Consider the following 21003-nt stretch of genomic DNA (forward strand, 5'->3'; position numbering starts at 1 on the left):
TCAGAAACTTCAGTAACGCTGAACACTTGACTTTTATCTGAATGTATTTCATGCACAAAGGTAGATGTGAAGCTTCTAAATATTTTCTTTTACTTTTTTCCCTTGAGCTTAATTATTGATCCTATCCAGGAAGTGCACAGGTTTATGCGAGTTGGTGAAAAAATTTTTAAAAATATATATATTTTATTGATTTTTTTTACAGAGAGTAAGGGATAGGGATAGAGAGTTAGAAATATCAGTGAAGAGAAACATCGATCAGCTGCCTCCTGCACATACCCTCCTGGGGATGTTCCTGCAACCAAGGTACATGCCCTTGACCAGAATCAAACCTGGGACCCTTTAGTCCGCAGGCCGATGCTCTATCCACTGAGCCAAACTGGTTAGGGCGAGTTAGTGAAAATTTAACCAAATAGTATTCCATTAAAAAAATTGAGATTCCAACACTTTAATTTATTCCTATTATCTTAGAATGTCTTATTGATATTGAGATTATTGGATGGAACCTATAGCTGCGCTGTGATCGATAGAACAATGACTATTGAGTTTTTCAAAGAGTGCTCACCTAGTGAGACAACATAGCTGACTCAGCAGATAGTGTGACGGTGACATAGCCAAGACTCTCTTCTACATTTCCCTCCTATTTATTTAATGGGGCTTTGTATGTTTCAACAATCACTTTTATTTTTTCTTGACTCAGAATAAGTGGTTAAGAGTGGAGTAGAGAAATGTGTTCCACCATCATTCCGGGTCTGTGAGCTTGGATTGAACCTCTTTAGGCTCACGTTATGACAACGTGTTTCTCTAGGACCAGAGTGGCATAACAGTAAAATTGTATGTTCCTCTGTGTGTGTGTGTGTGTGTGTGTGTGTGTGTGTGTGTATGTGTGTGTGTGTGAATTAATGATTGGTTGTCTTTTTTTTTTAATAGAATTGAAATGATTTAAAAAATGATATATTCACTAGCAATGTGTGTGTGTTTTTTTACTTACTTTACAAAGTGGTTTTTGAGGCACTGTACAAAAAGAAGATAAAGCTCAAGGGAATAAAAATTCGTGAGGAAATGAGGTGGGCCCTAAAGTCCATGTGTGAGGGCTAAAAATACATGGATACTTTTCCCCTCACCTCATAACTTCTGGCTGGGCCCATAACCAAATTAAGAGAGACAGATTAACAGGAGAACAAGTTTAATACTTGCGCATGGGGAATTCACATAGACGTGATCATTCCATGAAGATTCCAAAGATAGTGAGGAAACAACATTGGGTATCTAAGACATTTTGGACAAAGAACAAAGAAGGATGAAGCAGGTAATAGATTTCAGAAGTGAGAATGGGATATTTGAAAACACATGGCAGGAAAATCTTTGTAGGCAACTCAGAAACAGTGGGATACAGGGAGTATCTAGCTAACAGACACCCACCAGCCTGAATCCCTCATGTTTACTATACTTAATTTAAATTAGGCTAAGGCAGCATCCTAAGATCTCCTTCCTAAAGCAGATTCCTCTGTCTGAATCTTAGGCAAGAAAGGAAGAAGGGTCCAAGGTTCTTTTTTGAGTCCTTTGTTTCTTAACAAACACTTAAAATCAATATCTCCCAAAGCATATTCATGGTGGCAGAATATTGGTCCCTTCACATGTTAGCAGGCCCTATCTGCTTAGACTGGCGATGCATTCAGCTACTGGGGTTATTAAAATAAGGAGCAACCAGCTAATAAGAAAGAACTTGACCATAGGTAAGCATGAAAAGGCAATGCTAAATTCTGATTGTGTTAGGGAAATGAAGGCTCCAGGTGAATGGAAGTGTGTGAGGAAGTGTTGCCAGAGGAAATGGGAAATGATTCCAGCCTTGCTTTTCTATTTACCACTAAAGTTAGGGAGGAGAGTCCGCAAAGTCCTGGAGTCTAGGACCTAACTGGTGGTGAGGTGTGTATTGTAGGAAATTATGGCTCAGATTATAGTATGTTAAAAAAAAAAAAAAAAGAGCTTAAATACGAGGTAATGTTTTCAGGAGCTGAGGAGTCACAAAGTGAAAAGGGATTTTATTGCCCTCCAAAGGAAATAGACAGATAATCAGATGGAAATGTCCAGGTAAATATGGAATGTAACTTGGGTGAAGTTAGAGCTTCAGATTAGAGATATCTGGAAGGGAGTTATTAAAGGTAGGAAAAAAGTAGAATTTGTTAAGCAGTGATGACTAAATTCTAGGGTGTTAAGGTGGAAGTTCTCAGTTAGTTAAAGACTGGGAGGGAAGGAGCCCAAGAAATGAGTAGAGAGCAGCAAGGATTGAGAACCAAGAAAAGCCAGTGGGATAAACATTTAGGGGAATGAGCCTCTCAGGAATCAGGGTTGGGTAGCCCTGTATCTGATGCTTGGTGCCCAGGAGGTTAAGAACTAAAGAAAAACATCTTTAAGTCAACAGGAAGCAACTGAACCTCTAAAGAAAGATTTGATTTTTCTTTAAAAAGTTGGGATTTGGCCGAAGCCAGTTTGGCTGAGTGGTAGAGCATCGGTCTGCAGATTGAAAGGTCCCAGGTTCGATTCCGGTCAAGGGCATATACATTGGTTGCGGGCACATCCCCGGTAGGGGGTGTGCAAGAGGCAGCTGGTCGATGTTTCTCTCTCATTGACATTTCTAGCTCTCTATCTCTCTCCCTTCCTCTCTGTAAAAAATCAATAAAATATATTTTTTTAAAAAAGTTGGGATTTGGAAGTCAGTGGGTAGGAAGAAATGCAAGGAAGAAGAGAGGAGGGTAGAGTCCACTCAATTAAGAATCCTATCTAATAAAAGAGAAACATGCAGATGGACTGCACCTCCACTATTCCCACCAGCCAATCAGAGCTAGTATGGAAATTAACTCAACCAAAATGGCGGCTACCATGGAGCTGGAGCGAGCAGGAGGCTTGGGTTGGCCACGGTAATGGAGAAAGCCAAGCTTCCCACCCACCCTGGCTGACCCTGGCCTCTGATCGAGGCTACAAAGTTTCAATTACAGAAGATAAATAAATCCCAGATACCTGCTTTCAGCCAGCCCTGGCTTTTGCTCAAGGAGGTGCTAAAAAAAGAAAAAAGTAAAAAGGAGGGGCTGGGAGCTTGAGTCGTCAGGGGCTGTGGCCAGCTTGAAAACAGCCATCAGCCCCTCACCCAGGGTGGCCACCTCCTCATGGGGTGAAGGTTCCCACTGGGGGGCTTGGCCAGCCTGCAAACAGCCATCAGTCCCTCACCCAGGCTGGCCAGGCCCTCCAACGGGCCCCCTACCCTGATCTGGGATACCCTTCAGGGCAAACCACTTGGCCCCCATCCATGCACCAGACCTCTATCTATACTATATAATAAAAGGGTTATATGCTAATTAGACTGGGAGACCTTCCAGGAGACCTTCTGGACATTCTTTTGAATAAAGCCATGGTGGTGAGGCCAAGGTAGAGGTGGTTAGAGGCCAAGAGGGGAGGGAAGTTGTGGGTGATCAGGCTGGTGAGGGGCAGGGCCATTGGGGGTAAGCAGACCAGCAGGGGGGCAGTTGGAGGCAAGCAGGCCAGTGGAGAGGGAAAGTGGGGGCAAGCAAGCTAGCAGGGGAGGCGGTTGGGAGTGAGCACACTGGTACAGGAGACAGTTGGAGGTGATCAGGCTGGCAGGGGGTAGTTGGGGGCGAGCAGGCCAACAGGTGGTATGGTTAGGGGCAATCAGGCAGGCAGTCAGGCAGGTGAGCAGTTATGAGCCAGCAGTCCCGGATTGCAAAAGGGATGTCCGACTGCTGGTTTAGGCCCAATTCATGTAAACTGGCAGTTGGACATCCTTCGAGGGGTCCCAGATTGGAGAGAATGCTGAGGAACACCTCCCCACTCCCGTGCACAAATTTCGTGCACCAGGCCACTAGTTTGTAATAAAAAAGGAGGGAAATAGTATAGAAGCTTTCTGACCCAGGGAAATGAAGCATTTTTGAATCACTCATCTCACATATTTTGCCTATCCAAGTACATAACGTCCATGGAAAGGTAAAAGTAAATATTTTCTTTGGGAGACTTTTGGGATATCCACATGCGGGGATACATCCCAGTTCTGCTTTAATCCCCAGCTTGATGGGAACTCTGGGTTTCTCTTTTCTTCACCAGCTGAATGTGTAGTTGCACTGCCAGCATGCCTCAAATCTTCACCAAAAGGCCTGATAACCAAGCGATTTACGCAACAACTGAATAGCTCAGATGATGACAAGCAGCGTGACAAGTTGGAATTAAGTTGTGGGAAGTGCCAGTAACTTGCATTAGTTGTGGGTTTCTGGTTGTTGGTTGTTGCTTTTTGTGGGTGTGTGCGCACGCGCGAGTGTATGTGTGTGTATTGGGGCATTACCATAGTAACGGTGGCTTTTTAGCAAACATTGAAAATGCCTTCTGTTTTGTGTGCTGTTATGTGAAAGTTATTCTATGTTCTATATGACAGAAGTTTTTACTTATCTTTTTGTAAATAATTTAGCTGTAGGAGAAAAGTTAATTTTTGGACATCTCTCCATTTCATTCTGGATTCAAGAGTTTAAAAGTATAAACATTTTATCTTTTGACATCTGATTTATTTAAAGACTGTTATTCTTTGACTAAGCGGTTGCCCGATTCCTTGTTTTCTTAATTTGTTTGATCTGTTTTAATCTTTTGTTTTAGTTTCTGAATTCCTATTTCTAAACGTTCTAAAATGGTGCATTCAGATAGTTAAAAAATCCCTTGTTTTACCCCCTCTAAACTGTTATCTCACTCACAGCTTTATCATATTTAACAAATTCTTCTGTCGTGGGAATTTATAAACACAATCCTTGGTATTAAAAGAAATCCAGCATCTGAAAACTAGTTTCATAGGATTACAATTTTAATTCATAAATTCCATATTTGGACTATTTCTGTATGGTCCAATAACTATTTTGACAAAGGACTTAATTTGCTATTCTCAGGAATTTATCAATTTATTTGTCTCAATTTTCACAGCTGGTATGATGTCACTAGCATAATCCCCCTATTCCTCAATAGCCCTTTCATATAAAATTTTAACTCTATAGAGTTGGCAATGGTTAGGGCGGTATTGTAATCAAAACACGTGTAGCAAATCTCTCACATTATGAAATCTGGATTCATGGAATTAGAGTTAGCACGGCCAGTTGCCAGTTCCCTTTAGCCATAATCTCTTTTTATACAGAATACCTGAGAACCAAATTTCACTCAATGCAAATAGCTGTTTAAAATATATTTTCAGTTTTTGAATTTGGTGACACCTCTTCAGTTAAACTTCCTGGTTACCAATAACCACACCTAGGTTTGGAGTCTAACCTCAAATGCTGGTCAGTGATGACTGCTTCTCAGTTAAAGAGGCCTTCTTGCTGAGCAGCTGTTACATAGGTTATTAGGGCATCGTTAGAACGTCTCACTGTTTATAGGCTGTCAATAGGTACTGCTTATCATATAACTAACTTTTGGGGCACTAGAACACACCAGAACTAAGAATTATTTTGTCTTACACTGTCTTTATACATATAAAATCAAGAATCCTCTCTAGAATACATAGGCATCTTGTCTGAAATGCCTGTACTTCACCCAAACAGGCCATGTAAATATTAGCTTTTTATAAATATTGTAAAGTAGAAAATAAATATAGCTATACATATTTCTCTAAATTAAAAATATAATTGCTGCTAAAAATAGATTGCTGTTACACATGAGGAAAATTGGTGCCGCTTTAAAAAATGAGATCTTGGACCATAAATACAGCTGAACTAGATATAACAGTTAGTTCACAAATTAATGCTGTCAAAGGAATGAGTAATTTAACCAATCACACTTCATCCTAAATTATGTGGTGTGATCAAACACAATCACCTGGAATTTTTTATATTTTTCTGTATACAGAGATTATGGTGTTTTTTTTCTTTTTCTTTTCTTTTTTTTTTTTTTAAAGAGAACATTTGAAATCCCACAGTTTGACACTTTCTATCAATCCTCGCTGGACTAAGATTACTGTCCTCAGAAATCTTGCAAGTTTCTTTAAATTACTTACCACAGCAGAGAAACTGGATTGTTTTTGTATATAGCACTGTATCCACTTGAAATACAGTCACAGTGCTTGTGTGTGTGTGTGTGTGTGTGTGTGTGTGTGTGTGTGTGTGTGTAGGTATCTTGTGTATGACACTCTGAGAGTTAATGATGCATGAACTTATTTTATAAACTCTTAGACTATGTATTTGACTGATAAAATATGTACAGTACTAATGTCAGCCATATCTTAAAAGCGAGCCAATAAATATTATATATAATTTTCTTTGGTCAGAAACAGTTGGACGAAGCAGTGCCATTCGAGTCAGTTTTCTTCATTGCCATTTAGCAAACAACTGTCTTTAGTCTATGCAATTAGCAGAAATTTATATAATGCAGTGGGATATTTATCGTTGTCACACTCTAAATCTCAAAAGAGGAGTTCTTCACTATTCTTCTAGAACTCCATCTAGCAAAATTAGAGAAAGGGCCCTAAGGATTTATTTTTGTTCAGAGAAAAAGCCTGCATTTTCAGGTAAAACAGATGGGTTTACTCCAAACAATAAAACCTGTCTACTATCTCAGCCCTCTGGAGAGGGTTGGGAGTGTCATTTGTGTTTTCTGGGGGTTAGCTGGATACAATTGGACAGCTACAATTTTCAGTCCCATGTGCCTCCTGAATAAAATTACGAGTTTGCAAACTGACTTGCAGGCACAAAGCAGCAACTATCCTTCATGTTGTTGGGCTTTCCCCCCCCCCCCTTCTTTTCTTTTTCTTGGTAAGCGGAAACATTTTCCAACCAGACTAATGCCATTTAGTTTTCCAGTGTTGATCACACATTTGTATAAAGCATCAAACCTGAAGGGAACTAATTGTTGTATATGCTTGCATTTCTTTGCGTGGTCTCATTTGAGATAATTGGTGTAAGTATCTTGACTTTTAACATTCAGAAATATCAAATAAAATAGAAATAAATTAAAAAGAAAAATAGTTAAAAAAATCTCGCTAAACTAAACCTCTAAAGTGTTTCTTACTTACCTGTTCTGGGCTTGTGATATTTCAGTATCCCCATGACTGGTTTCATTTCATCTGCTTTGTGAAGTAAATTTCAAATAAATTTCAAGTAAATCCACACAGTTTTGGCTTATTTATTTATTTATTTATTTATTTTATTTGTACTTTTTTTCATTGCAATGATATGAAGTTTAAAAGTTTATAAGCAATATATAATTGGAATTAGAAGAGTTAGTAAGCTAATTTTGATGTTAGAATTTTGGAGCTGTGTTATAGCCTAGCTATAGTGAAATAGGTTTATACTAAGACTGAGAATGAAAAAATAGAGCAGGAAGAAAAGTAACTTCCTGTGTGAAGGGAGAATGACAATTGAAAATTTCTTGGTTGGCAAATGGATTATGAGAGTAATCCATAAATCAACTATGTGGATAAAGTTGGGCAAGCTCAGTAACAGTTGAGAGTTAACAGAAAAACCACCAACCCCAACGGTCTCAAAGTGGTTTTTAATCTTGTTTTGTAATTTTCTTTACTGGACCAAATAGTTAGGTTCTGTGAATCATATTATTAAAAGATGGTAACTATCATATTTGACATTTTGTAGTTGAAAGATTAATCAGGTCATTCATGTTAAAAAAATGTAGCCTCAACATGTGCACCATTACAAAACCAATACTTAGATTACTGTTGTATTTTATATCTGCCTTCCTACGCAGTTTCTTACAAAAGTGAGCTATTTAGGCATTAAATTTAAATTTGAAAACACTTTATAAATGATTCTAGGAGTTGATTAGGGGCCACATCTATCAATATATTTGCATATACAGTATATGTGCAAGTAGGTAAGATTGTCATTGTAAGAATGTGTGTACATCTTTGTAAGAATGTTCTGGCTTGAACAGGGAAGAACTAGTCTGAAAAATTAAGCAAACTACAATAATCAGATTCTTTTAAAAATATTTATTTATTTATTTATTTATTGATTAATTGATTGATTATGGTATCACATAATTGTCCTCATCCCCTTATTCCTATCCCAACCCCATCCCTACATATGCCCCCATCCCCTGGTTGTACATGGCCACTGGCCAGGCCCATATGCATGCACACAAGTCCTTTGGTTGATCCCTCCCCCTTACTCCTACCCTACCCTACTTTCCCTCTGAGGTTTAGAGACTGATCACTGCTTCTCTTTCTCTGGGTCTGTTTTTGTTCATCAGTCTATGTTGTTCATTATTTCCTCTAGATGTGTGAGATCATGTGATCCAAGAAATACCCTTGTAAGAACCTAAATTGAGACAAGCCATAATGGTTATGCTGAGAGGCAAATGAGTCAGTCTGTAGTGGGTTCCTTTCTGAGCTAGCAGTTCTTTTGAGTCCTAATTTCAATGTAAAATAGTTCCTTATGTGTACATGTCAGCCATATTTCAGATCTGATTAGTGGACAAATAGTTTTGATTTTAAATGGTTTTAAAATCAATTGAGCCATACTAATCTTCTCTTGCTTTATTACCTGTTAATGTAGAATTTCTTCTGAGGCCAAAGCAGAGTCAACATGTCTCCTGTTTCACGTGACTTTTTGTTGTTGCTATTGATAGTTTGTATTTAAAATATCAAACTTGGATTCACTGAGTAGACTAACTCCAGGACAATCACCTACAATTCTCTTTCTTTTCAAAGAGCTTCAGCTTTTCTATAACATCTTAACATGGGTTGCTCCAAAGTCAAACAATATTTTGGAAGTCATGTGACCAGCTTGAAATAGAATTATTCATACAGCCTAAAATGGCACTAGCATTTTGTTGATTTTTTGACTCCTATTAATCTCAATTTCATCTGTATTTTACTTTTCATAGAACTTGGCACACAAACAGGCACTTATTCTGTCATAAAATCTTCTTTTTATTAATGTGTCACATGTGGACTTAATGAGCATGTTGTCTAGATCTTCATTGATATCTGATCCAATGGGTCAATAGAATGGGAAGCTCTGAGGTTGGAGTTCAGGCATTTTTAAGATCCCCGGGTGATTCCAGTGAGCAATTAGGATTAAGAATCACTGATGTAAGTTATTAATGAAAATATTGTGTACAACATAGTCAAAGACAGAGCCATGTGCCTCATCACTAGATACTTTCTGACAAGTTGCCACTGGGCCATTAATCATTACATCCCATTGATTTTACTACTATACTTCACGATTCTCAATTAACTCCTTGCTGTCAACCCATTTTTTTTGTTTGAATATGTTATATCTCTCTATCCTAAAAAGCAGAAGCCTTTTAAAAAATTAATATATTACAGAACTGATTTAGACAACTTCTATATTGAAGCAGAATGGTAGAATGAATAATTGAACTTTGAAGATTCCTTTCCAAGTCATGTTTCTATGATTTTTGCAAACCACTTAGTCCCATGTTGCGATATTTTAAACACTCTTGTAAACCAAATGCCACAAAAATGCCATTGTTCTAAGCAAGACATTTTTGAGGTTAGAAGCACAAATGGCCTGAACTTCTTCATGATGTTTTGCAGAAGAAACATTGTTCAGACTTTTCTAGGTGAGAAAATAAGCTAAAGGAGTGTTTAATTTTTTTCTTCTCTTTTACTCTCTAATAAAGTTAATAAACTGCATGTAGATATGGTGCTATAAAATGTGAAAGATTTATATTTATCTTAGTGCCAATCTTTAGCAAAAGCACTTTTCTAGGTATGTACTAGAAATTACTAGTTTGTATTGTGAATTACTAATAATTATATCAGCTCATATTCTGTTCTGATAAGTAGAATTGCTTTTCCACTATGTATTAGTTTTTATTTTTTTTCTAAATGGTTTTCTCTGTCTTGTACTGAATAATTAATGTTTATCATTTTTAAAAAAATGCCTTTAGAGACTTAAAAAAGCAGAGAGCCCTAATCAGTTTGGTTCAGTGGATAGATTGTTGGACTACGAACTGAAAGGTCCCAGGCTCAATTCTGGTCAAGGGCATGTACTTTGGTTGTGGGCATATCCCTAGTGGCAGATGTGTAGGAGGCAGATGATTGATGTTTCTCTCTCATTGATGTTTCTAACTCTCTATCCCTTTCCCTTCCCCTCTGTAAAAAATCAATAAAATATATTTTAAAAAGAAGCATAGACAGGTCTCCACCTTTGCAGAAACTTGCTATCCCCTTGGGATTTTTATATTATTTTATATGCATAAGTGAAATGACAGAATAAGAATTTGTAATATTATGTATGAAAATGAGTGATGTTAAACTAGTAATTAACATTTTTATTGTATTTGAATTTAAAGGACAATTTTCTAATAAGAGATGAATTCTTTTCTTTAATTTGTTTAATTGGTTATATATATATTGTTGTTAAAGTATTACATACTAGTATGTTTCCTTCCCCCCCCTCCCCCCAATCAGCCCCTACCCGGCTACTCCCATCCCCAATAAATATATATTCTTAATGACAATGAATATCTTTGAAAAATATGAGTGGTAAACTACCATGTGCATGTGTATAGTATAAAAATGATCTAACTGGGGTTGGAAACTCCACTCCACTTTTTTCCCACTGCACTTGGATCCCTGTCTGGATTTGGGGTACCATTTGGTTACTCAAAAAGCCACGTGCCAGTCACCTTAAGCCCATATAAACCTAAACTGACCGAATAAAATTATGAATTCACTCAAAAGTACTTCTGGGACATACTGAAATTGAATGTTTTGAGTATAAAAGGCAGTTAAATTTTATATAAATCAAATATAGATTTATATATGTAATTATTAAAAACCAATACTTAAAATATTTTGATACTAGGGGATAGTTCTGAATTTATGTTTTATGAACAAATAACTATAAATAAAATGCTGAAACCATACAGGTCTTATATGTATTGCCTGTGAAAATATTCAGTATTTTTCATTTAAAAGAAAGGTTTTTTTCCCCCTTTTCTCCCCATTTCTTTTCTTCACTGTGTCATGCTCCCCCTTGCCTCCACATGCCTATTGAACTTCCTCCAACTTAATTCTTGATTCAGTCTTTTTATTAGGCAGAGCTTAAATTGAAAATGCATGATATTTCTTTTCATCCAATGTACTTTTCTAAGGATTGAAGGAGAAGAAATGTAGAAAAATATGTTCAGCTGAATCCAGGACACTTTGTGTTTGTTGTCGAAGTCTAAGTGTCAGGCATTTCAATATTTCACTTGTGACATTGATGCAGGTTCATGGGTGTGGGCCTGCTGGTTTGCCCTGAAGGATGTCCCGGATCAGGGTATGGGTTCCCTTGGGGTGTGGGGTGGCCTGGGCGAGGGGCCTGTGGTAGTTTGCAGGCTGGCCAAACCCCTTGTGACCCAAGTGGAGGCCCTGGTATCTGGGTTCTATTTATCTAGTCTAGTGGTGAAATCAAGTATCTCCAAAGATTCATAATCTATAGGAGACAAATGGGACTTTTTTGGATTTGTACTAATTTAATTGAATTATTTACATGGACTTTTAAAATATACGTGAAACCTCTCTTTTGAGTGTATCTAAACTCTTATAGGACATCTACTTCTTGAAGTTGGTCCACAGGACTTAGACCAGCATCTTTGGCCTCCCTGGGAGTTTGTTGGAGATGCAGAATCTCAGGACTCACCACAAAACTACTAAATCATAATCCACATTTGAACAACCTCCCCAAATGATTCATATACAAATGTTTGTGAATGAAACATTTGAATTTCATAAACACTGGATCCTTCCACTATTCTTGCTTTAGTTAGGAGTGCCCTAAAGCAAACAGGTGAGGAAGAAAACAATATTTAATGATCAAGTACAGTATTAGTGCTTTTTATGCATTATCTCACCTGATCTTCACAAATCTGGTAGATATTATCAGTCACATTTTACAGATGGGGACTAAGAGATTTTCCCCCTCAAAGTCACTTAGTTAATAAAATGTGGAGTCGCCTTTCAGATTCAGGACTCCAAGCCTTCACGTTTTCCCAACACTCAATGATCTCCTGGGACAATTGGCATTTACCCAAGTATTTATTAACTGGGTTTGTTGTTTAATGGTGAATATGACTTAGCTATACTTTTTTGGAAAATGTCCTCAAGAAGTTCTCCAGTCTTTCCTGAAATAAGAGTTGCAGGGAGTATCTTTCTTCTTAATCTATGCACCTCAAATTTGAGAATTGATTTGTCATTTTCCATATGTAACTGTTTTCTTCCATACCTCCCTCATTTCCTTCCTTCTTTTCTTTTCTCTCTTCCTCTTTCCCTTTCTCCCTCTTTTCCCCATTCTTTTCTTTCCTCCTCTTGTTCTCTGCCATTTTTTTCTTCTTTATAATAATTTTTGTCTAATTAGGATATATTGAAAGTATTTTAGATTATCATTTTGCAACAGAAACTTGACATATTTCAATGGCATTTTCAGGGAAACTGTGGGGCTTTCATAAATGATAAATCCAGTCTGAATTCAAGGTGTGGAGGGTGTAGAATGCTATGAGTTCTATAGGCTGTGATAAGCTCCTTCCTCAATTCCATGCCAATGGTAAGTGAAGTGCTATCAACTAACGCTATTTATGAATGGACTATATCATACCATATCTTACTTCCCATATCTACCCAGTTGCCTTATACTTTCCTATTTCCAAGATCTTGCCTATCAGCAAGGAAATCTTCCTCCCATTGAACTGTTAGAAATTAAGTATTACCCTCCTTTGGGTATTTGAATGATCATGGAGATCAGAGGCCAGAGACAGTGTTGGACTCAAAGAGTTGGCCTGAAAGTGATGCATCTGCACCCCCACTCCTATTCCATGGGTTAGCACATTGCTGGGCGTATAATAGGTGTGTACATTTTTGGTAGAGGGCTTCTCTGAGTCATTGCTATAGTCTACTTTTTTATTTTATTTTATTTTGATTTTTTTTATAGAGAGGGAGATGAATAGAGAGTTAGAAACATCGATGAGAGAGAATCATCAATCAGCTGCCTTTTGCACATGTGCCCACAACCAAGGTACATGCCTTTGACCAGAATCAAACCTGGGACCTTTCAGTCTGCAGGCCGGCGCTCTATCCACTGAGCCAAACTGGTTTTGGCTATAGTCTACTTCTTATTTGTTCATTTATTCATGTATTTATTTAACAACCATAGTTATCATTAGAAATTAAGAAGTGTTATTACAAATTAAATTATTAAGAACAACAATTATTCAAGAATTGCCATGTACCTGGCACAGGGTTGAGGTACATAGATGTGGACAAGACTCACTGGTATTTGTCTTCAAGGAGCTCACAGTCCAGTGGGGCCACTTCTTCAGGTTCAGAATCAGATAATCTCCCAGAAGCCCAAGGGCATGCCGGGAGCCAAGCCTCTGGTGTGGTGTCCGCCATGCTTTCAAACTTTCTGGGTGTCACTTTCTCTACTGATGCTCTAGGCAAGTCATTTCACTGGAAAGGAGGATTGTGGGAGAATATCTAAAATGGGTTCGAAGTAAACAATAACTATTGGGCGAACACCAATGTCTCGAAAAGGCCCTTAGCTTTCATCTTCTCTGCACCCTTCAATCCTAGTTCTATTTGTAGTGCCACCGGTGATTCTCAGTGGGAAGCACAGAGCAGTCTTCCGTTCTCATGAAATGCCTCGTGATTCTGTTCTTCCAAACCCACCAACCTCTCTGACTTCTTCCTCCCTGAAACCAAACACTTGCATAGGGGTCTGGATGGACTTCATTTCCGAAACTTGCTTTTGATGATGGAAATGAGGAGGAAGAATGTGGTTGAGGAATGCAATGGAGAGGAGGAATAGGAAGGAAGTCAGATGAGATGGTGGGCAAGGTGTGGTTGCTGCAGCCAGAAGTCCCTCACTCATTCATGTGTTCATTTATTCATTTAGGAAAAAGGAGGAAGAATCTGGTCTGCTTTGTTGCAGAGCAGCTTTGTACACTCACTGTTACTCATAGCTGGCTGGCCCAGGGGTGCTTGGGTGGACCATGAACTATTAAATAAATGAATGCCCACTGCAACTTGCCCTGGAGCCTGGTACTTACAATTGCTCCTGTGAGAAGCAGCTTGGTTATAAATCTGCTCAGCAACTTAGAGCATCTGTTCTAGTGAATTTTGTGAATCCCATTTGAAGTCACTGTGCATTTTCTCTGTTCACATCAAGGCAGCCTTGCTCTGCTCAGCATGCATAAGAGCTTCTTGAATCTCTGTGTCAGCTCTTACAAAAGACAACTGTGTACTTTTGTGTATGTCATTAGGGAGCCCCACTGCCATTTCCCCAAAGCAAAGTTAGAGTAGTCTTTGTTTTCACTTAAGATTTATTCTAAGCAAAACCTTCAAATTTGGTGAAAATTCATTAAACCCTTTGTGTCTGATGTGATCACAAAAAAAATAAAAGAATGACACTTCAGTTTATTTGTAAATTACTATTATACTTATTGTGTTTTAATGATAGAAGATGCCTTGAAGCCTCTCTCCCCACCAACTCCATGAGAGAATTTTCCTCCTGTGTCTCCCCATCCAGCCCTAGATTCTTCCCTCTCAACACCTTGACTCCCAAACAAAAATCACCCAATAAACAACAAAAATCCAGGTGGTGGGGATTTGTCTGAATTGATATTTTTTACTCAACTTAGGATCAGAAGAGGCTGGAGACCATGAAAAGCTAGGAATGTTTTAGGGTGACATCTTTATGAGTTGGCCAGGGGTCCCAGTTGTCTCAGAAGGTGGGGGCTCAGGGCTGCACTTCCCATCTGATCCCCAGGGGGTCAGGAGAACATTTCATGTTACCCCAGAGCTGGTGTTATTTGTGTAGAACCTTAGTGTCAGATTAGACTATTTGTAGTGTGTTATTCTAACCCTCAGCCCTTTGGGAAATTCTTTATGGGTGTCTTTCCTCGTTAACTGGACTTTTCCAATGTGCGTTTGTTATTGTCATAAACACTGAGGTCCTGCCTGAAATTTGGCTCAGTTCCCAGACTGCACAGCAGCGTGAACATGGTCTAATTTTTAGTCCTAATAAACAAAAGCAGGTCGTATGCACTAAGTTGTCCAAAGACTCAGCTGTAGTTTGGGAAACTGGCCTGAGCAAGCTAGCCTCACATTAATGTAAAGAAATGCCTGCCCCTGGACATTCAAGATCTCTAGAGCCTAGAATGAGATGGGCCAGTGGACCACAGCTCAGGGCCTGCTACCAATCAGTTGGCTGAGCTACAAGAAGGAGGCACAGAGGAGCTTTGACAAAGTAGTAATAAGAGGCAAACAAATCATTAGGGATGCTCTATAAAGGTCCCACTGAAATACAACCTTTGCTTTTTTTCTTTTCTTTCTTTTTTTGCATGCCTTCATTTTGTTTTACCTTTTATCTGAAGGCATATTCTAGTTCTCTCTCTGTATAATTTAAGAGTATTTTCAATCCTTTTTCGGATGTCAGAAAATAAAAGTTAACATTTTATCTAGAACTATTTAAAAGTCTTTATATATTGCATGAATCTAAACACCCAGGAGGAAAAAAACCTGTGATTAAATTAACCTCAGAGGGAAATGTAATTTGTTCCCCTGATAATTGCCCCAAATTGGTTCTTTGTGGATAAATTACTATTTATAGGCTATTTACTAGCTCTAGAACAGTCTTTCAGATGCTGGAAACTATACCCTGGTCTGAGGGTAGAAAAGAGAACAAGGTTTATGATCATAGCACTGATCACTTTGTTAAATTGTGTCATCAGTTTACAAGATGATGGTCTGCTCATTCCTGCCTTATTCCCCACACATATAACTTGTGCCAGGGAGACTTTGTTTATTCATACCTGCAGTCCTGGCTCAAGGACATGGTGCGTGATGCATAGCAGACCCTCAGTTGAATGAGTAGGTGACCGCAGGGGGAAATGTGTCCTCTGCTTTTCCCTCCCACAAATGTTTTTGTTCATGGTGGAGAGCCCAGGCTCAGGAGAATGCTACCATGGTCATGGTTGTAGCCAATGTTGATTGGCAGCTTTCTGTAAAACCTCTTCTGTGGCTTGCCCCTCTTTCAACAGTGCTCATAGAGAACCACTATCTTCTCTTCTTGGTTCCCAAAGCTGAATGCAATGGACTCCGGACTGGGCACCATTTGACAAAGCTGAGAAGCTGTGGTTCTGCCTGGTATCAGTGAGGTGCCAGACGCCGAATCTCCAGACCCATTTGCCCCATACATCATTCTTTTGGAATCTTTACATAAACATGGGTATTTCACATATTTCCTAAGTGGTGCAAATGCCTTTAGGCCACTTCCTTTTTTATGCAAGTTGTCTGTGGACAGTTTCTTTTTGGTTTTTGTTTTGTGGTTTAGCGGTAATCTCTCCTTAAGAGTCACGACTGCTTTTCTCTCTGGAATTCAGTTTGTACCATAACAGTATGATATCTGCCTGCTCTTATGACAAGAAAACTAGGCTTCCTCTACCCCACCATCCAAACTCCTTTTTATAGTTGTTAGGACATAAACATGTTTCATCAAATGTGGAAAGATCGTTTGATAGTGCTCAGACCGTGGTACTCATTGTGAAAGCTCCTGGGGTTTGGCCTGTGGGATTCACAGATGCAGGCAGTGTCCCCAGACAACCACTGAACACACGCATTTACGCTTAGCCTTCTGTGACTCATCCTTTAAGGCAAATAACAGATAAAAATAAACTGTTATATAAAAACGTAAGCAGATCTTATATATATTACTAGTGTCCTTACCTGGTGTTTGGTTGGTTGGGAGTAAAAGAAAAATCAATTCAAATGGACTTAGACTAGAAAAGAAATGACAATGTAACTAAAAAGTGCGGGGATAGGGCTATGTTCAGGAGAGGCTTGGCCTACTTTCTCTCTGCATTTTCTCAGCCCTGTGTCTGCAGTGTAGAGTTTATTCTTGACAGCAACCCCTCTCAGGACCCCAAAATGTTATCAGTGACCCCTAGTGCTACTCCAGAAAGCCTTATATCTCCAACAAATCCCCAGAATTGACATGGGCCATGTGCTAATCCCTGAATTTTAAAATTGTAATTAGGAGGATAGGCCATGTGGTTGGTTTAAACTAATCTGGGCTTGACCTTGGAGTTATGGACAAGAGTTGAATCCATCCAGACTACAGGACTAAGCAAGTTGGAGCCCTGTTAGCAGGTAGTCAAATAGCTGTTAAACCTGTCATTCAAACAGGACTGGATGTGCAGCACTGATGTAGGTTTCTGACGTTCATTGTTTGGAGCTGGTGTGTCTTGTGTCTCCAAATATTAGGGCTAGTTTCAATATCTGGTTGTGGTGGCCGTTAGTCATGTCCATTAGTATTTCTGTCTTTCTGCCATTTGGGTATATGGTGATTCTTTCTGGTCAGGGAGTTGTAAGCTTTTGGATTAAAGTGTTAAGTTGTGGATGTGAGGCCCTCCAGAGCGCTCTCTTTCCCCATGATACTGCAATTTGAAGCATGTGAAAAGGTGTCTGGTCCATTGAGAGTAACTGTGATGAGCAGCATCTCCCTGCTGGCTCATGTTGGATGTAGTAGCATGAGCAAGAAGCAAACGCTTACTCTGTTAAACCATGAGGATTCTGGAGTTGTTTGTTACTGTGGCATACCCAGTTTATCCTGCCTCATACATTGGATTGCTTAAATTCATTTATATTATTTAAGGGTTGCTCACAAACCCCCTATATTTGTTGAATTCTTTCAATTTAGCAAAAATGCTTTCACATCTATGATCTTCTCCACAGTAGTCCTATATATACATTAGATGAAAAGTATTAGCTTCATTTTGCCAGTGGAAGAATTGAGGCAAACTCCTCAAATGTTCTATTTACAGTGTTTGTTTTTTTCTAGTTGTTTTGTTTTCTTAAGCAATACAATTACACAATCAAACTGTACAGTAAAGAATCATGTTGCTTATTTTATTAATATTTTTATTTGATGGTTCACCTCTGAAAAATTTTGTTGTATTTTCCCTCCACACCAAGCAGTCAGTGTTGCAAATGTAAAAGACTTTGGCCATTGCTGCTTCTGTTGGAAAGCTTAACTAAGGAAGTGTCTAGCTATACAGTTTGCCTGCACTGAGCAGTGTCAGGAGCAAAGAGAAACACTCTTGAGGGGGTTGAGAGGGAATACAAAGAAGCTGTAATCATACATCAGACAATGGAGAACCAGGACTCTTACTGAGCAGGATGATTCTTACTGAGAGGAAAAGGTAGATAAACAGGGTTTCCCTTGGCCAGAAAGTGGCAGAAGACTAGCAATACTGAGTGGAGGAGAGAGCAGGGGCTGATTGCTCTGAAAGCAGAGGAGACATCTGCTGTGCACGGAATTGGGAGAGCATTAGGATGAAGAGAGTAGGCTCTGGAAGCAGAGTGCTTGGATTCAAATCCTGGTTCCTCTACTTATCAGCTGTGTAACCTTGCACAAATTACTTGATCTCTCTGACCTTGGATTCCCCTTATATGTAATTGGGATATCAGTACCTATTTCATAAGGATATTGTGAGGATAAAATGAGTTGAGAAATGTAAAGGTCTTAGAACAGTACACATAGTAAAAGCTTGATGTTTATTTTATTTATATAATAAAAGGGTAATATGCAAATAAACTGAACATCAGAATGACCAGAACACCTGTAGCCCCTTGCCTTGCTGGGCCTCACCCTCCACTGGTCCCCCCCCACCCCGATCGGGGTTGGGGCTGGCAGGCAAAACACCCGCAGCAGTCCTTCACCCTGGCTTGCCCAGCCTCTGATGGCCCCCATCGGGGTGGGCCGGCTGGACCCACCAGTGCACAAATTCGTGCCCTGGGCCTCTAGCCAATAACAACAACAACAACAGTCCTATCTGGTTTGGCCCAGTGGATAGACACTATTGGCCTTCAGACTGAAGGGTCCTGGGTTCAATTACAGTCAAAGGCACATGCCTGGGTTGTAGGCTTGATCCCCAGTAGGGGGTGTGCAGGAAGAAGCTGATCAATGATTCTCATCATTGATGTTTCTATCTCTCTCCCTCTCCCTCTTCCTCCCTTTCTGAAATCAATAAAAAATTTAATATAATAATAAATAATAAATTTGTTGCCACCCTTTCTGCCACCATGTTGGTACAAACCACACATGATCTTTCACTTATCCTAATTCAAAGACCTCTTCATTGGTCTTCACATCTATTCTTGTGTCATTTCCAATCTGTTCTCTACCTGGTAGCGAGGTTACTGTTTTAAAATTAAAATTCATGAAGTTACTTCTTTGCTTAAAACCTTTCAGTAATTCCCTTTTTACTTATACTTTTAGTCTTTATCATAAAGTATAGCTTCCAAGGAACTTGTTTCTCTGCCTCAGTTTGTGCTGACATCCATAGTAGATCCTCAAGTGTGCCATCCTCTGCTAGCCTCAGGGCCTTTAGACTAATATACTTTAGAGGAGCAATGCCATTTCCTTATCTTGGTGTTGTTTTTCAGCTGGAGGAGTCCCTACTGGGGTGATACTTCTCTTTCCACCTCTACTCACTCTGCCCCATGGGAGGTGGAGTCATGTGTCAATCTCAGAGGAATACCTGGGCCTCCTGAATTTAACTCTGCCCTCTTCCTTTCAGAGGTGAGCTTCCTATAGGGAGCAGGCCGTCTCTGATGTTCCTCTAGCAGTGGGCTCTTTCCCTCTACCTAGGAAGTCTGCTCTGTTCTGCAATTGCCTCTGACTGTGTGATTAATCCTACCTCACTATCGAGTCAGTTAACTGGCTCACCTGCCTAACAAACTAAAGCCATGACTTCCAGCCTGGCTTTTATCAGCACTAAAGATTCTATATGGGTTCTTCAGACGTGTTTCTTTCTATTTGTCTTTTTCTTCTCCTCTTCATGCTTATCCTCCTCTGGATTGGGGTGTTTCTAGAAGTCTGTGGTAGAAAAGCTAAGAGGGTCATGGACATCTTCTGAGCTGTATTATGGAATGAACTATGCTAAAATTTGACTGTAGGCTGGCTCAATGAAATGACTGAATATCAATGTGGCTGATTTAAGGTCTTAACAATGTTCATATTCTTGGACAGGGCAGTGGAAATGAAAACATTTCCCCCACTTTCTATTGGAAAACAAAGGTAAATGGGTCCAGAGAGTCTCCAGGAGGGGGAGCCCTGGTTCCTTGTTCAGAGTCATAGCTGTGAGGATTTGCATCATCTGTGACTAAGTCACAACAGAGCCAGTAAACAAACACAATCATTGCTGGAGTTTAAGCAAATAGGAGAAAATTGTCAATTGGCATCATTACTTTATGCCATGCAATTAGCTGTTCACCTATGTGGAATTCAGTTTTGCAGGAGGATTTGTTTTATAATTCTTGCCATGGTTTTGAATGTCACAGCCAATGTTCAGTTTGTTCTTTTAGTAAGATACAGGCTCACACTTAAACTAAATTTTTAGTTTATACTTAAGCTAAAACAAACATATAAAACAAAAATAGGAATATGTGATTCTTTTAGTTAACTGCTTTTTCTCCTTAGCTTTTTGCTTTCTTATAATGTTTTCTAAGTCTCTCCTTTAGAAAAATGAGTTGTTACAGTTCAGTCTTCCCTCCCAGCCCAGCTCTTGAGTAGATAACTCATTACAAAATACCTATCATTTACTTAGAGAACAGCTTTTAGCACATTACTATGCATCAGAGCAACTAAGCTGGATATTCTTCTCTTGACACCTCCCTTACTGTCCCACACTTATTGCCAGAGCTGGACACACTGATTCATGGTAAATGTTAAAAATGGCCATTTAACAGATGACTATTTTCTTTAAAGAGTATCAGTGTTTACTAGGGATCAGTGTATGTTCACTTGAAAGAAGGTACACTGACTAATCTCAGTTTTAAAATATTAGTGGGCATGCTGATTCTTAATTTCAGCACTATTCCAAATTTCATGTTTTCTTTGTAGATAAGATAGATTGAAGCATCATGGGAGTATAGTTAGGTGGATTAATAAATGGTTAAATAAAACATATTTAGTATCTCTCTACATAAAAGGCTAATAT

At 39.1% G+C, this 21003-nt stretch overlaps 1 protein-coding gene and 1 long non-coding RNA gene across 7 annotated transcripts in view; both read left to right on the forward strand.

Moving 5' to 3' along the window:
* Positions 1–21003, forward strand: part of ATP8B4 (ATPase phospholipid transporting 8B4 (putative)) — a 229102-nt gene that overhangs the window by 36523 nt on the left and 171576 nt on the right. The gene's annotated exons all lie outside the window — the stretch shown is intronic.
* On the forward strand, positions 1814–14651 carry LOC123652481. Its single transcript, XR_006741852.1, has 3 exons — positions 1814–2187; positions 12148–12150; positions 14641–14651. It is a non-coding gene; the product is annotated as an uncharacterized LOC123652481 (long non-coding RNA).

The sequence above is a fragment of the Pipistrellus kuhlii genome, unplaced genomic scaffold (genome assembly GCF_014108245.1).
Source record: "Pipistrellus kuhlii isolate mPipKuh1 unplaced genomic scaffold, mPipKuh1.p scaffold_m20_p_1, whole genome shotgun sequence".
Taxonomy (NCBI): domain Eukaryota; kingdom Metazoa; phylum Chordata; class Mammalia; order Chiroptera; family Vespertilionidae; genus Pipistrellus; species Pipistrellus kuhlii.